Raw genomic sequence first — 10,915 nt, 5'->3', positions numbered from 1 at the left:
GAACTCATAAAATTATCTCATTCTGTGTCTGCTATCAATTTATTTCCCCTCATCTCCAAATTCCGTGTGTGCCTTATGTGAAATAACCCTGGCACTGTTTTCCTTTTCTGGACAGGCATTTTTATGCATTGTCAATAGAGGGCGCAAGAGAGACACTACAGAAGGAAAGTTCTTCGCTTGTTCAAGAGGTTTCCGTGCCATAGCTAGTTTTTAGCATGGACAGGTGCTCCAGGACCGCCTCTGAGGGCACTCGTGGGTCACCAGTGTCAACCCCTGCAATGCTGGGACCCAGAAATTCCCCCAGCTTCACCCCGTCTCAACCTCCAGGTTAGTGGCTCCTCCTTTTTTTTTTTTTAAGGCACTTTCTGTTTTTCAAGTTTATTTTTTTTCCTCCTTTATTAATTTATTCTTGTTACATCTCAATGGTTATCCCATCCCTTGTATCCTCCCATTCTTCCCTCCCTCCCAATTTCCCCTTATTCCCCTCCCCTATGACTGTTCCTGAGGGGATTACCTCCCCCTCTATATGCTCATAGGGTATCAAGTCTCTTCTTGGTAACTTGCTGTCCTTCCTCTGCTTGCCACCAGGTCTCCCCGTCCAGGGGACATGGTCAAAGGTAAGGCACCAGAGTATGTGAGAAAGTCATATCCCACTCTCCACTCTACTGTGGGGAGTGTTCTGTCCATTGGCTAGATCTGGGTAGGGGCTTAAGGTTTACCGCCTGTATTGTCCTTGGCTGGTGCCTTAGTTTGAGCGGGACCCCTGGGCCCAAATCTGCCTATCATAATGTTCTACTTGTAGGCTTCTAGGACCCTCTGGGTCCTTCTACTTCTATTTCGCTGGAGTTTCTCTTTCACCAGCCAAACCTTGCTCCAAATTTTGTTACAATAATGATTCTTCCTATTATTTTTTTTTCTTGCCTAAATTGTTGTAACATATCACTTCTAATATTGTGTGAGCATTTTAAAAACCTTTATGATATGATGTAAAGTTTTAACATCAGTTTGATCATGTTTTCTAATAATAGGTGAAATTGAAATTTAAACTAATGTAATTCTATATTTTCTTTTTTAAAATTATTCAATGTGTATATTGATTGTACACAAAACTCCTTAGTGCCCCAATTTTCTTTCTTCCCCTAGATAAGATCACGTCTATTTTCATGTAATATACATATGCGATTTTATGTATTTGCATTACACCTAGGAACTAAAAATTATAAAAAGCATATAATATTTGTCTTCCTGAAATATTCATTTAATAAGATCGCATCCCTGTGCTGACTAATTTTATGTCAATTTGACACAGATAGGTGACTCATTTGAGAGGAAGAAACCCTAATTAATAAAATGCCTCCATAAGACTGAGCTGTGGAAAAGCCTGTGGAGCAGTCTTTTAAATTGGTGATTGATGGGGAGGGCTCATCTCATTGTAAGCAGTGCCATCCCTGGACTGGTAGCTCTATAAGAGAGCAGGCTGAGCAAGCCAGTAGCCAGCCCCTTTCCAAGACTTTGCATCCACTCCTGCCTCCCGGTTCCTCTCCTACTTGAGGGTTTGCCCTTACTGTTTTGATGATGAACTGTCTGAGTGAAATAAACCCTTTTCTTCCTAAGTTGCTTTAAGTCATAGTATTTTTATCACAGTGATAGTAAACCTAACTAAGACGATCCTGTGACATCTAATTTCCTACAAATGACAAAGGTTTTGTTTTGTTTTGTTTTGTTTTAACAAATGGAAACTTCCATTGTGTGTGTATATATTTTATTCACCCAGTCTCCTGTTGCTGGACACATGGCTTTGTTCCATAAATATCTATGATGACCAGGGCTGCAATAAACATGTGAAAGTATCTTGGAAACCTTTGACTATATAGTCAGGTGTGATATAAAATCCACTTTGCCTACATACTAGGCAACATTTGTCATTGTTTCCTTAATATCTGCCACTCTGACTGTGGTGAGATGGCATCATAATGTAGTTTTAGTTTGTAACTACTGATGCCTGTTGATAACAACAGGCATTTATACATGTATATCAATCACTTATGTTTCCCCTTTCTTCAAACCTGTTATATGTTATTTCCTTGTTTAGTATTGGGCATAGTGTGTTTGCCATGCTGTAGGGGACAATTTGCAGAGGCTCATTTTCTCCTTCTACCACATGGTTGTCAGGCTCAACAGCAAGCAACTTTACCCACGGAGCCATCTTGTAATGGTATTCCCTTCTGAGCTCACAAGCCAGGCTCCAGGAAGTGTGTGATGGAATGTGTTCTGGGGGCAAGGCGCAGAGTGTCACATATCCTCTGATCCCAAGATACAGGTCCTGAGTTACAAGTGGGTGTCTCTGCTGGCAGCTAGAGGTTCGCCTACATTCTGACCTCATGAATCATGTTGTACACAGGAAAGTGGCTATATTCACCTAGGGGTTCAGCTGTGTGATGGAACAATCCACAGTGTTGACAGAGCTCTACCAGTCTCCTAAACTGATGTCCCTGCAATCACTGTTACTGGTCTCCTATTTGCCTAACAATTAACTATCTCAAGTCAGATGATGCTGTTCCTCTTTTCCTATCCTCTGATAGTTTCTCAAAGCATTAACAACCAACCCGTCAAGCTCCTCCCCAGCCCTGAATACTTCTTAGGCCACATCTCTTGTTAGTTTTTTTTTTCCTTATCACAACATCTGTCTCATCCATCTGCTTGAAGATATTTTCTATTATTCTATTTGTTAAAAAAAAATACTCTCACTGGAATTCTATTTTCCTGGGTCTTTACATGACATCTATCTCATATTTATTTATTTATTTATTTATTTATTTATTTATTTATTTATTTTTTGGTTTTTCGAGACAGGGTTTCTCTGTGTAGCCTTGATTGTCCTGGACTCACTTTGTAGACCAGGCTGGCCTCGAACTCACAGCAATCTGCCTGCCTCTGCCTCCCGAGTGCTGGGATTAAAGGTGTGCGCCACCACGCCCGGCAATCTCATCTTAACATTTCTGTAGATCTATTTAATGTTTTAGTGCATACCTGTATCCCAGCACTCAGGAGGTAGAGGCAGTAGGATCCCACAATTGAGGCCAGTCTAGGATATTGTCCTAGTGTACTTTCTATTCCTGATAGACACTGTAATAAAAATCAATGTTGGGAAGGAAGTTTACTTGACTTACATGTCCTGATCAAAGTACATCATTTAGGGAACTTGTGGCAGGAACTCAGGCAGGGGGCAAAGGCCAATAACATGAAGAGAGACTGGTTACTGGCTTGGTCTTCATGGCTCACTGAGTTCACTTTTTTATGCAACTAAGGACCAATTTATAGGGGTGGAGCCATCCATAGTGGGCCTAGGTCTCCTGCGTTAGTCATTAGTAAAGAAATTGGTACTATAATTTGTCACCAACTGCAAAATCACAAGCCTAGTTTCAGACACTTAGCGCATCAACACTCTGTTATTGAGCCATCTTTCTGGATAAATGCATGAATGAGGTAAAGATTCTACTGAATGACAGAACCCAGAGAGGCAAATCAGAGTGGCTCTGAGATTCCATCTTACGCTCATCAGAAAGGCTAAAATCAAAACCCTAAGTGACAGCACATGCTGGTGAGGACATGGAGAAATGAGAACACTCCCTCATTGCTGACGCGAGTGTGAACTAGTACAACTACTTTGGAAAATCATCTGGCAATTTCTCAGAACATTGGGAATAGTGCTACCTCAAGACCCAGCTATGCCACTCCTGGACATACACCCAAAAGATGCTCCACCATACAACAAGGACATTTGTTCAACTAAGTTCATAACAGCTATATTCGGAATAGGTGTCCCTCAACTGAAGAATGCATAAGGAAACTGTGGTACAGCTACTAAAAACAAGGAAATCTTGACATTTGTAGGCAAATTGATGGAACTAGAAAAGACCATCATGAGTGAGGGAACCCAGACTCAGAAAGACACACATGGTATATACTCATTCATAAGCAGATATTAGTCCACGTGACACAGAATAACCAAACTATAGTACACAGACCTAAAGAAGCTAAACAGCAAGGAGGACGCTAGAGAGGACGTTTAATTCTCATTCAGAAGGGCAACTAGAATGGACAGGTCAAGCGGCTGGAGAGAAGGACCAGGACAAGAGCCCACCATAGAGGTCCTCTAAAAGCCCAGCAGGGGATCAAAGCAGATGCTGAGACCCACAGCCAAACTTTAGGACTGCACACATGGAGTCCTATGGAAGAGTTTTGTGATGGAAGGACCTGCAGGGGACAGGAGCTCCACAAGGAGACCAATGGACCTTGGGTGGTGGGGTACTGCAGAGACTGATAGGCAGCGCAGTCTCATCATGGGTCCCATAAAATGGGGAACAGGGGTTACGACTGACCTGGACTCTGGTGCCCATTCATTGATCACTTCCCTCTGGCATGGTGGCCTTGCCAGGCCACAGAGGAAGAGGATGCATGCAGTCCTGATGAGGCTTGATAGGCTGGGTACAGATGATAGAGAAGGAGTGCTCCCCCTTTCTGAGGACTAGGGGTGGGGAAAGGGGGGATGAAGGATGAAGGAGACTGGGAAGAGATGAGGGAGGGGCTATAACTGGGATGTAAAGTGAATAAATTTAAAAGTAAAAAGTAAGCAAAGAAAGGTAACTGAGCAAGTCAAACAGACCAAGCCATTAAGCAGCTTTTCTTCATGGCCTCTAAGTTCAGTTCCTGCCTCCAGGTTCCTTCCTTATTCTTTATCTACAACTATAAGCAAATGAGACCACCCTCACCAAGGTTGCTTTTGATCTTGGTGTTCTAATCCAGAAATATTAACATATAAAAAGAAGACAAGAACATGTATTTACTTTCTTCAATTCTGATCTTAGGGCACACACACATCTCTCTCTCTCTCTCTCTCTCTCTCTCTCTCTCTCTCTCTCTCTCTCTCTCAAATATCGTATAGTGAGATCTTTTCCTGTGGAAAGAATGCAGAATTTGGGTCGTCAATGTCCTCTGCCTCCATAGGAGAATCACTTCTTGGCCTTAGGCTAGATTCAAGTGAACTTACAAGAAGATGATGGATAGGCTCTCTTTTGCGATAGTTGGAGACTCTATCAGCTAACTAAACAGCTTACCAGTACTAAATATTTATTTGCGCTCATAGTTTTGAAGGCTGTAGTCTGTGCTCAATTGGCTCTATGGTGTGTGTATCTGTGCTAGGGTTAAATATCATAAAGAAAAATGTTTTGCTTGCTTCATGACAGCCAGAAAGCAAAGGTACAAAGCCAAGGGGTCTCAATATCCACTTCATGGTCATGCCTCCAATGAGCCAAATTCTTCCCATTTTACTCTACCTCTGAAAAGTCCCCACCAGTCCTACTAGATCTGCTAGCTAAGGAACAGTGCATGACCAACAATGAGCCCTTGGGAAAATGTTCACATCCAAAACACAAGACCTGCACAAAGCTCCAAAAGTTTACATCCCTCACAGAATGCAAGTTTATTCAGTCTAGTGTAAGCCAAAAGGTTCAGGTGAGACTGCAAGCATAGTTGCTCAGCTGTCCTGGGTGCACCAAGGTTCATGCTGAGTCTCAAATGCCACCACAACTACAGCACAACAGAAAAATAGAATAATCTCAGGTACTTGCCAACATCACTAAGTGGCTAGTAAGCACACTTTTCCAAGATGCCTTAGGTATGCAATAGTAAACGTCCTTATTCTCAGTGTCAGTAAGTTTAAGTATTTGGCACAAAGCTAACTTTTAAAATTGAAGTACTTAGTTTTAGTTTTTATAAGTAAGCTAAAGGGAAAAACACAGTAATGTAAGTGTAAACTATTGGTGCAATTGTACTATTATGATTCTAACATTTGAAAGTGGGGTGGTTTGAATGAGAATGTCCCCCATAGGCTCATAAATTTTAATACTTAGTCGTCAAGGAATAACATTTTTGAGAAGGAGAAGGAGGTGCAGTCTAGAGTGGATAGGTGTGGCCTTGTTGGAGGATGTGTGTGTTTTGAGGTTTCAAAAGCCCATGCCAGGCCCAGGCGCTCTCTGTTAGCATAGAGATCAAGATCTAGATTTGAGATGGTTGTACCATGCCTGCCTATTACTGTGTTCCCTGCTATGAAAATAATACAATAATACCTGAAACTATAAGCATGTCTCAAATTAAAGAATTTTTATATGAGTTGACTTGGTCATGATCTCTCTTCATCACAACAGAGCCATGACTAAAAGAGAAACCATCCTTACATGTATATTCTGGTGTGACTAAGCACTCTACAGTCAGAACTGGCATAAGACTCAGTCATTTCTGAAACAATGAAGGCCACGTTTTTTTAAGTCTCTTTCAGAGGTACCCAATTTTATTACCAACACACACATGAGGCAGATCACAATCCCCTCATAATTCCAACTGCAGGGATTTCTAACTCCTCTGGCCTCTGTAGGAAATGTAGGACAATGTATTACACAGACATTGACACATATGTGAACTTAAAATCTTGGCTAGAGAGCACTAGGCGAGTTCTTAATTCTGAAATTATTCCAAGCTGTCCAAACCAAACAGCTTTTTCACAAATATTTTCTACTTTTCTCAAAAAAAAAAAAACCTAATAGGTTCCTCATTCTTATTAGAAAACAACTGAATCCTAGATGCTAGTGAATGTCAACTAGAGGCCCAAGCATCACTCCTCAACCATGTATTTTTATTTATTATCCAACAGGGAGCATGAGGGGCCAGCTAATCTACCTATTTCTTGTGTACAGCTTCAGTGCCCAGCCTTCTTCTAGCCTGGGCATCAATTACATACAGCTATCAGAATTCAGATACATGTGGCTGCAGTGCTGGCTGCATATAAACATAGACACAGCACTACAGAGGACATGAATTTGAGTGGGTCTATGTTGGCAGGACTAGTGGAAATCTAGACAAATGAAATGGGGGCAAATACGCTCATATCTTTATTGCAAATATTTGTATTATTCAATGGCTTAGACAATAAGATTGAAAGTTCATCTAGGAACAAGTACATAACAAGTCCCTGTTTCAAAAAACAAAAAAACAAAGAACTCACCTAAAGTAGAGATATTTAGATTATTTTGTTTCCAAGTCAGATTCCTCTCAGACTCAGATCCAGGGCTTTGAACTGGCCAAAACCAAAACTACCCTATCAATGAGCAGTTAGAATGCATGAAGGGGCTGACCTTACAGATCCAAAGCTTTAGGATCTCCATGACACAGAGAAATGACAGGATTTCCCAGAGGAGATCCGTGAGGATCCAGTATTGATAACGAAGCAGAAGCCAGGGGTCTCAAATCAGACTAATGACTCATTGCAATGAACATTTGCAAGTAAAGCTGTTTGGGAAAAAGTGTATATTGTATGAGATATTGCAGCTTCTGTCCAAAGATGTTTTGTTTGCATGTTTGCTTATTATTTGTTTGTTTTCTTTCAGGGAGGCGGTACAAACAGCAGAGGGCAGATATGAAGGCATGAAGGCATGGGGAGATATGTAGAATTAGGGTGCATGATGTGAACTTCTCAAAGAACCAATAAAAAGTTTTTTAAAAATAAATAAATAATAAAAAGAAAATATATACATCAAAGACATAATCTTACATACTATTGATGTATGGACATGGGAAAGATGCACATGTCTTTTTGTCTTTTTTTTTCTTTCTTTTTTATTTTGCCCATGCCTTTTAAAAACTTATTTCTGTCAATATTTATGTAATGCTAACAAAATTTTTAGGCTACAAAAATATATTTAATTGGGTTGCTATGGTTTTTTAAAGTTTTTGTGGTGTATGTACATTTGCAGTCATGCTAAAGCACACACAAGGAGGTCAAAGGACTAGTTGGAATAATCAGTATTTGCCTTGAACCATGGGGATTCTGGAAATTAACTTCAGGATGTCAAACTTAATGTAAAGTGCCACACTTTTATCCTGACATCATTGGTTTGCAAAACTTTTAAGTCTATGAAGTGCTTGAGTTTGTACATATATGCACCGATGCATTTATCCAACATGTATAGAGTTCCTAGAACATACCCCCTGCCACTACAGGAAGTAGAACATCAAGGCTACTAGGTACCACCCATCTGTGGAGAAGTTCATGACCTTAGTGGTTGGGGAAAAGATGCCCATTAAGAGATTCACTGGTTGAACGTATGAATTGCAAAGTGTTGTGGGAATGCAGAATAACAAGGGTTAACTACATCCCTGACTACTGGGAAAACATGTTCATACATATAGTCCTAACTTATTATAAGCATACTCTTCACTCCAGTCACTCTAGGAGAAGTATCTGGGATTGGTGGCAAGTTCCAGAACAACACTGAAGGAAGGCAGCACTAGCTGCATCATTTCCCTTTTTACCTTCTGTGGTCACTCTATTATAAAGAATACCATCAAACTATATGAATCTTCTTAACAGCCACCAAGAAATGTAGACTTTAAAAGCCTGAGTGAATTTCACCTGTTTCAATGTAGGGAGTTTCTCCTTCCACATCTTCTTGAAGAAGCAGAGTTTATGCGCACTGCCACATTTTCCATGGGGCATCTTCTCAATAACTTAAGAGGTGAGTCTGTCTTCTGTCCCTGAGGCCCCAGCACAGATCCTCATGAGAAGCAGTGGTGTGGGGATTTCTTCTGCATATACAAGCATTTTCTGTCTCTTCAAAACCTCCAGAACACATACAGACAATTTCCACAGGAGTATTGTAGCCATATTCATTTTTCTTCTTGCGTGATTTTTCTGCTAATGAGCATTCATGCATCACTCCATACTGCCCACAGTCCTTAGTATAGCCAAAGACACACTTTTTATAGTTGGCCGGGCCTTTTCCTGTGCAGCCCACACAGGTAGAACCACATTTTTTATTTGTATATGGGCCATTGGCATTCTTTTTTCTCTGTTAATTTATTTATTCATTTTACATTCTGATCACAGTCGCTGCTCTTCTCCTCCAAGTCTCCCTTCTCATACAGTCTTCCTCCTATTCTTCCCTCCCCTTCTCCTCAGAGAAGGGTGTGGCCCATGGATACCAACCATGCAGGGCACATTAAGTTGCTGCAGAACTAGATGCATCCTCTCCTATTTACACCAAAGAAGGCATCCCAGTTAGGGGGACTGGATCCTAAGAAAGGTATCAGAGTCAGAGAGGGTAACTCCACTCCACCTGATGGGGGAAATCACCTGAAGGCCAAACTGCACATCTGCTACATCTGTGCAGGGGGCTTAGGACCAAACCAAGCATGCTCCTTGGTTCGTGGTTCAGTCTCTCTGAGCCCCCAGGGACACTGGTTAGTTTACTTGGTAAGTCTTTTTTTTTTTATTGTTAGTAACCATATATGTTTTGCTCTTTTAAGGGCCAGATTACATTTATTGAGATTAATAGTTGCATCAATGCTATAACTATTTTTGATACAATCATTTTAAGTGGTTACCATAAACTTTTTTGTTTTTTATATTATTACACATATATACAATAAACTACCTATAGCAAGAAGAACCATGAAACAATCAAGAATTGCATAAATGTTAAATTCTTAGTGTTTTGGCTATTGGTATTTGACAGTGTTGTAGAAAACATCTTTCCTATCTTGGTGTGTCTAAAATTCTGAATGTAAATCAATCTCCATCACGTCTTGTCATTATCAACTTAAAACATCTATCTAGACCTAAAAACATCTTAACCCGTAAACAACTAAGTTTCATTGTAAAACTAAGCTACCTGGTCTTTAACCCCATAAGAGACTTGAGAAGGAATAAACCTCATTACCTGATTATGCTGAGAGTACAGGTTAGTAGCTTTCCAAATAGGAAGATGACAGAGACAGATTGCTACATGAATAGTCACCCAAAACTCTCTAACATTGGAGCATCTTTTTCAGCCTTCTGGCCCAATATATCTGACAGACATATTTGTAAGGCAAGAAGTACTGAGGACTTGCCTACCCTGTCTTGGCAGAGTTTGGCAATCGACTCTGCCTGTATCCTAGTTTGTCCTTCTTTAGGCAGAAGCCTGTCTGTGGTAGAAATGAGGACATTTTTCCAGTGGCTTGTTTGCCACATTTGAAGCCATCTCCATTAGGAGGTACTTAGATGCTCATCATCCTCTTTGAGGTAGGCTGGGTGTTGCCAGGAGTTAACCTGTCTCATTGTCTGTGAATCTTCAAAGTAATGAAAACATTTTTAAATACCATACTCTGCATGTCTCTGAGGGTTTTGAAAACCTTATCTAACTATCCTACCTTATCTTTCTATAGAATCATATCTATCTGCTGCACCTAAGATGTATATTCTTGTGATAAAAGCAGACTACTGACTGACATGGCCATGATTTGATCAGCTAACAATTAACTTGTATAACTTATTTATCCTAAACAGCCTGCATTAGAACTTTCAAAGTATTGGAAGTAATTCTTGTATTATAATTGAGTTATATGGATACAATACCTCACATTAGAACAGAAATATTTATCTATAATGTGTGTGATGAATAAACTTACATTTGAATTCTATACCACTGTATCTAGAATTAAACTTATTTTGCATCTATATACAAAATTTTATAGCAATGAACTAAAAATAACATGGTGACCTGGGGGGTGGTGGCACACACCTTTAATCCCAGCACTGGGGAGGCAGAAGCAAGCAGATTACTGTGAGTTCAAGGCCAGCCTGGTCTACAAAGCGAGTCAAGGACAGCCAAGACTACACAGAGAAACCCTGTCTCAAAACAAAAACAAAAACAAACAAAAAAACATTGTGAGTGACAATTGAGGCACTGAGGAGTAGATTCACTAATCTACTTTTTGTTCTATCTTCCCTACATATTTCTATATTCCCCCATCTTTCTTTTCAACCCCTATCTCCAACCTAAGAATATAAGATCAGGGAAAAGAGAGACATCCATGAGTC

At 40.3% G+C, this 10,915-nt stretch overlaps 1 protein-coding gene across 1 annotated transcript in view; it reads left to right on the top strand.

Moving 5' to 3' along the window:
* The first annotated feature begins 257 nt into the window (after positions 1-257).
* Positions 258-10,915, top strand: part of SULT1C3 (sulfotransferase family 1C member 3) — a 54,305-nt gene continuing 43,647 nt past the window's right edge. Inside the window, exon 1 of the mRNA XM_084754684.1 lies at positions 258-327. The gene's annotated coding sequence lies outside the window, so the exon portion shown is untranslated. The remainder of the gene's footprint in view (positions 328-10,915) is intronic.

This window comes from Acomys minous (assembly GCF_964271855.1).
Source record: "Acomys minous genome assembly, chromosome: 13".
In the NCBI taxonomy this organism is placed as follows: domain Eukaryota; kingdom Metazoa; phylum Chordata; class Mammalia; order Rodentia; family Muridae; genus Acomys; species Acomys minous.
This window is presented reverse-complemented; position numbering and strand designations above follow the sequence as displayed.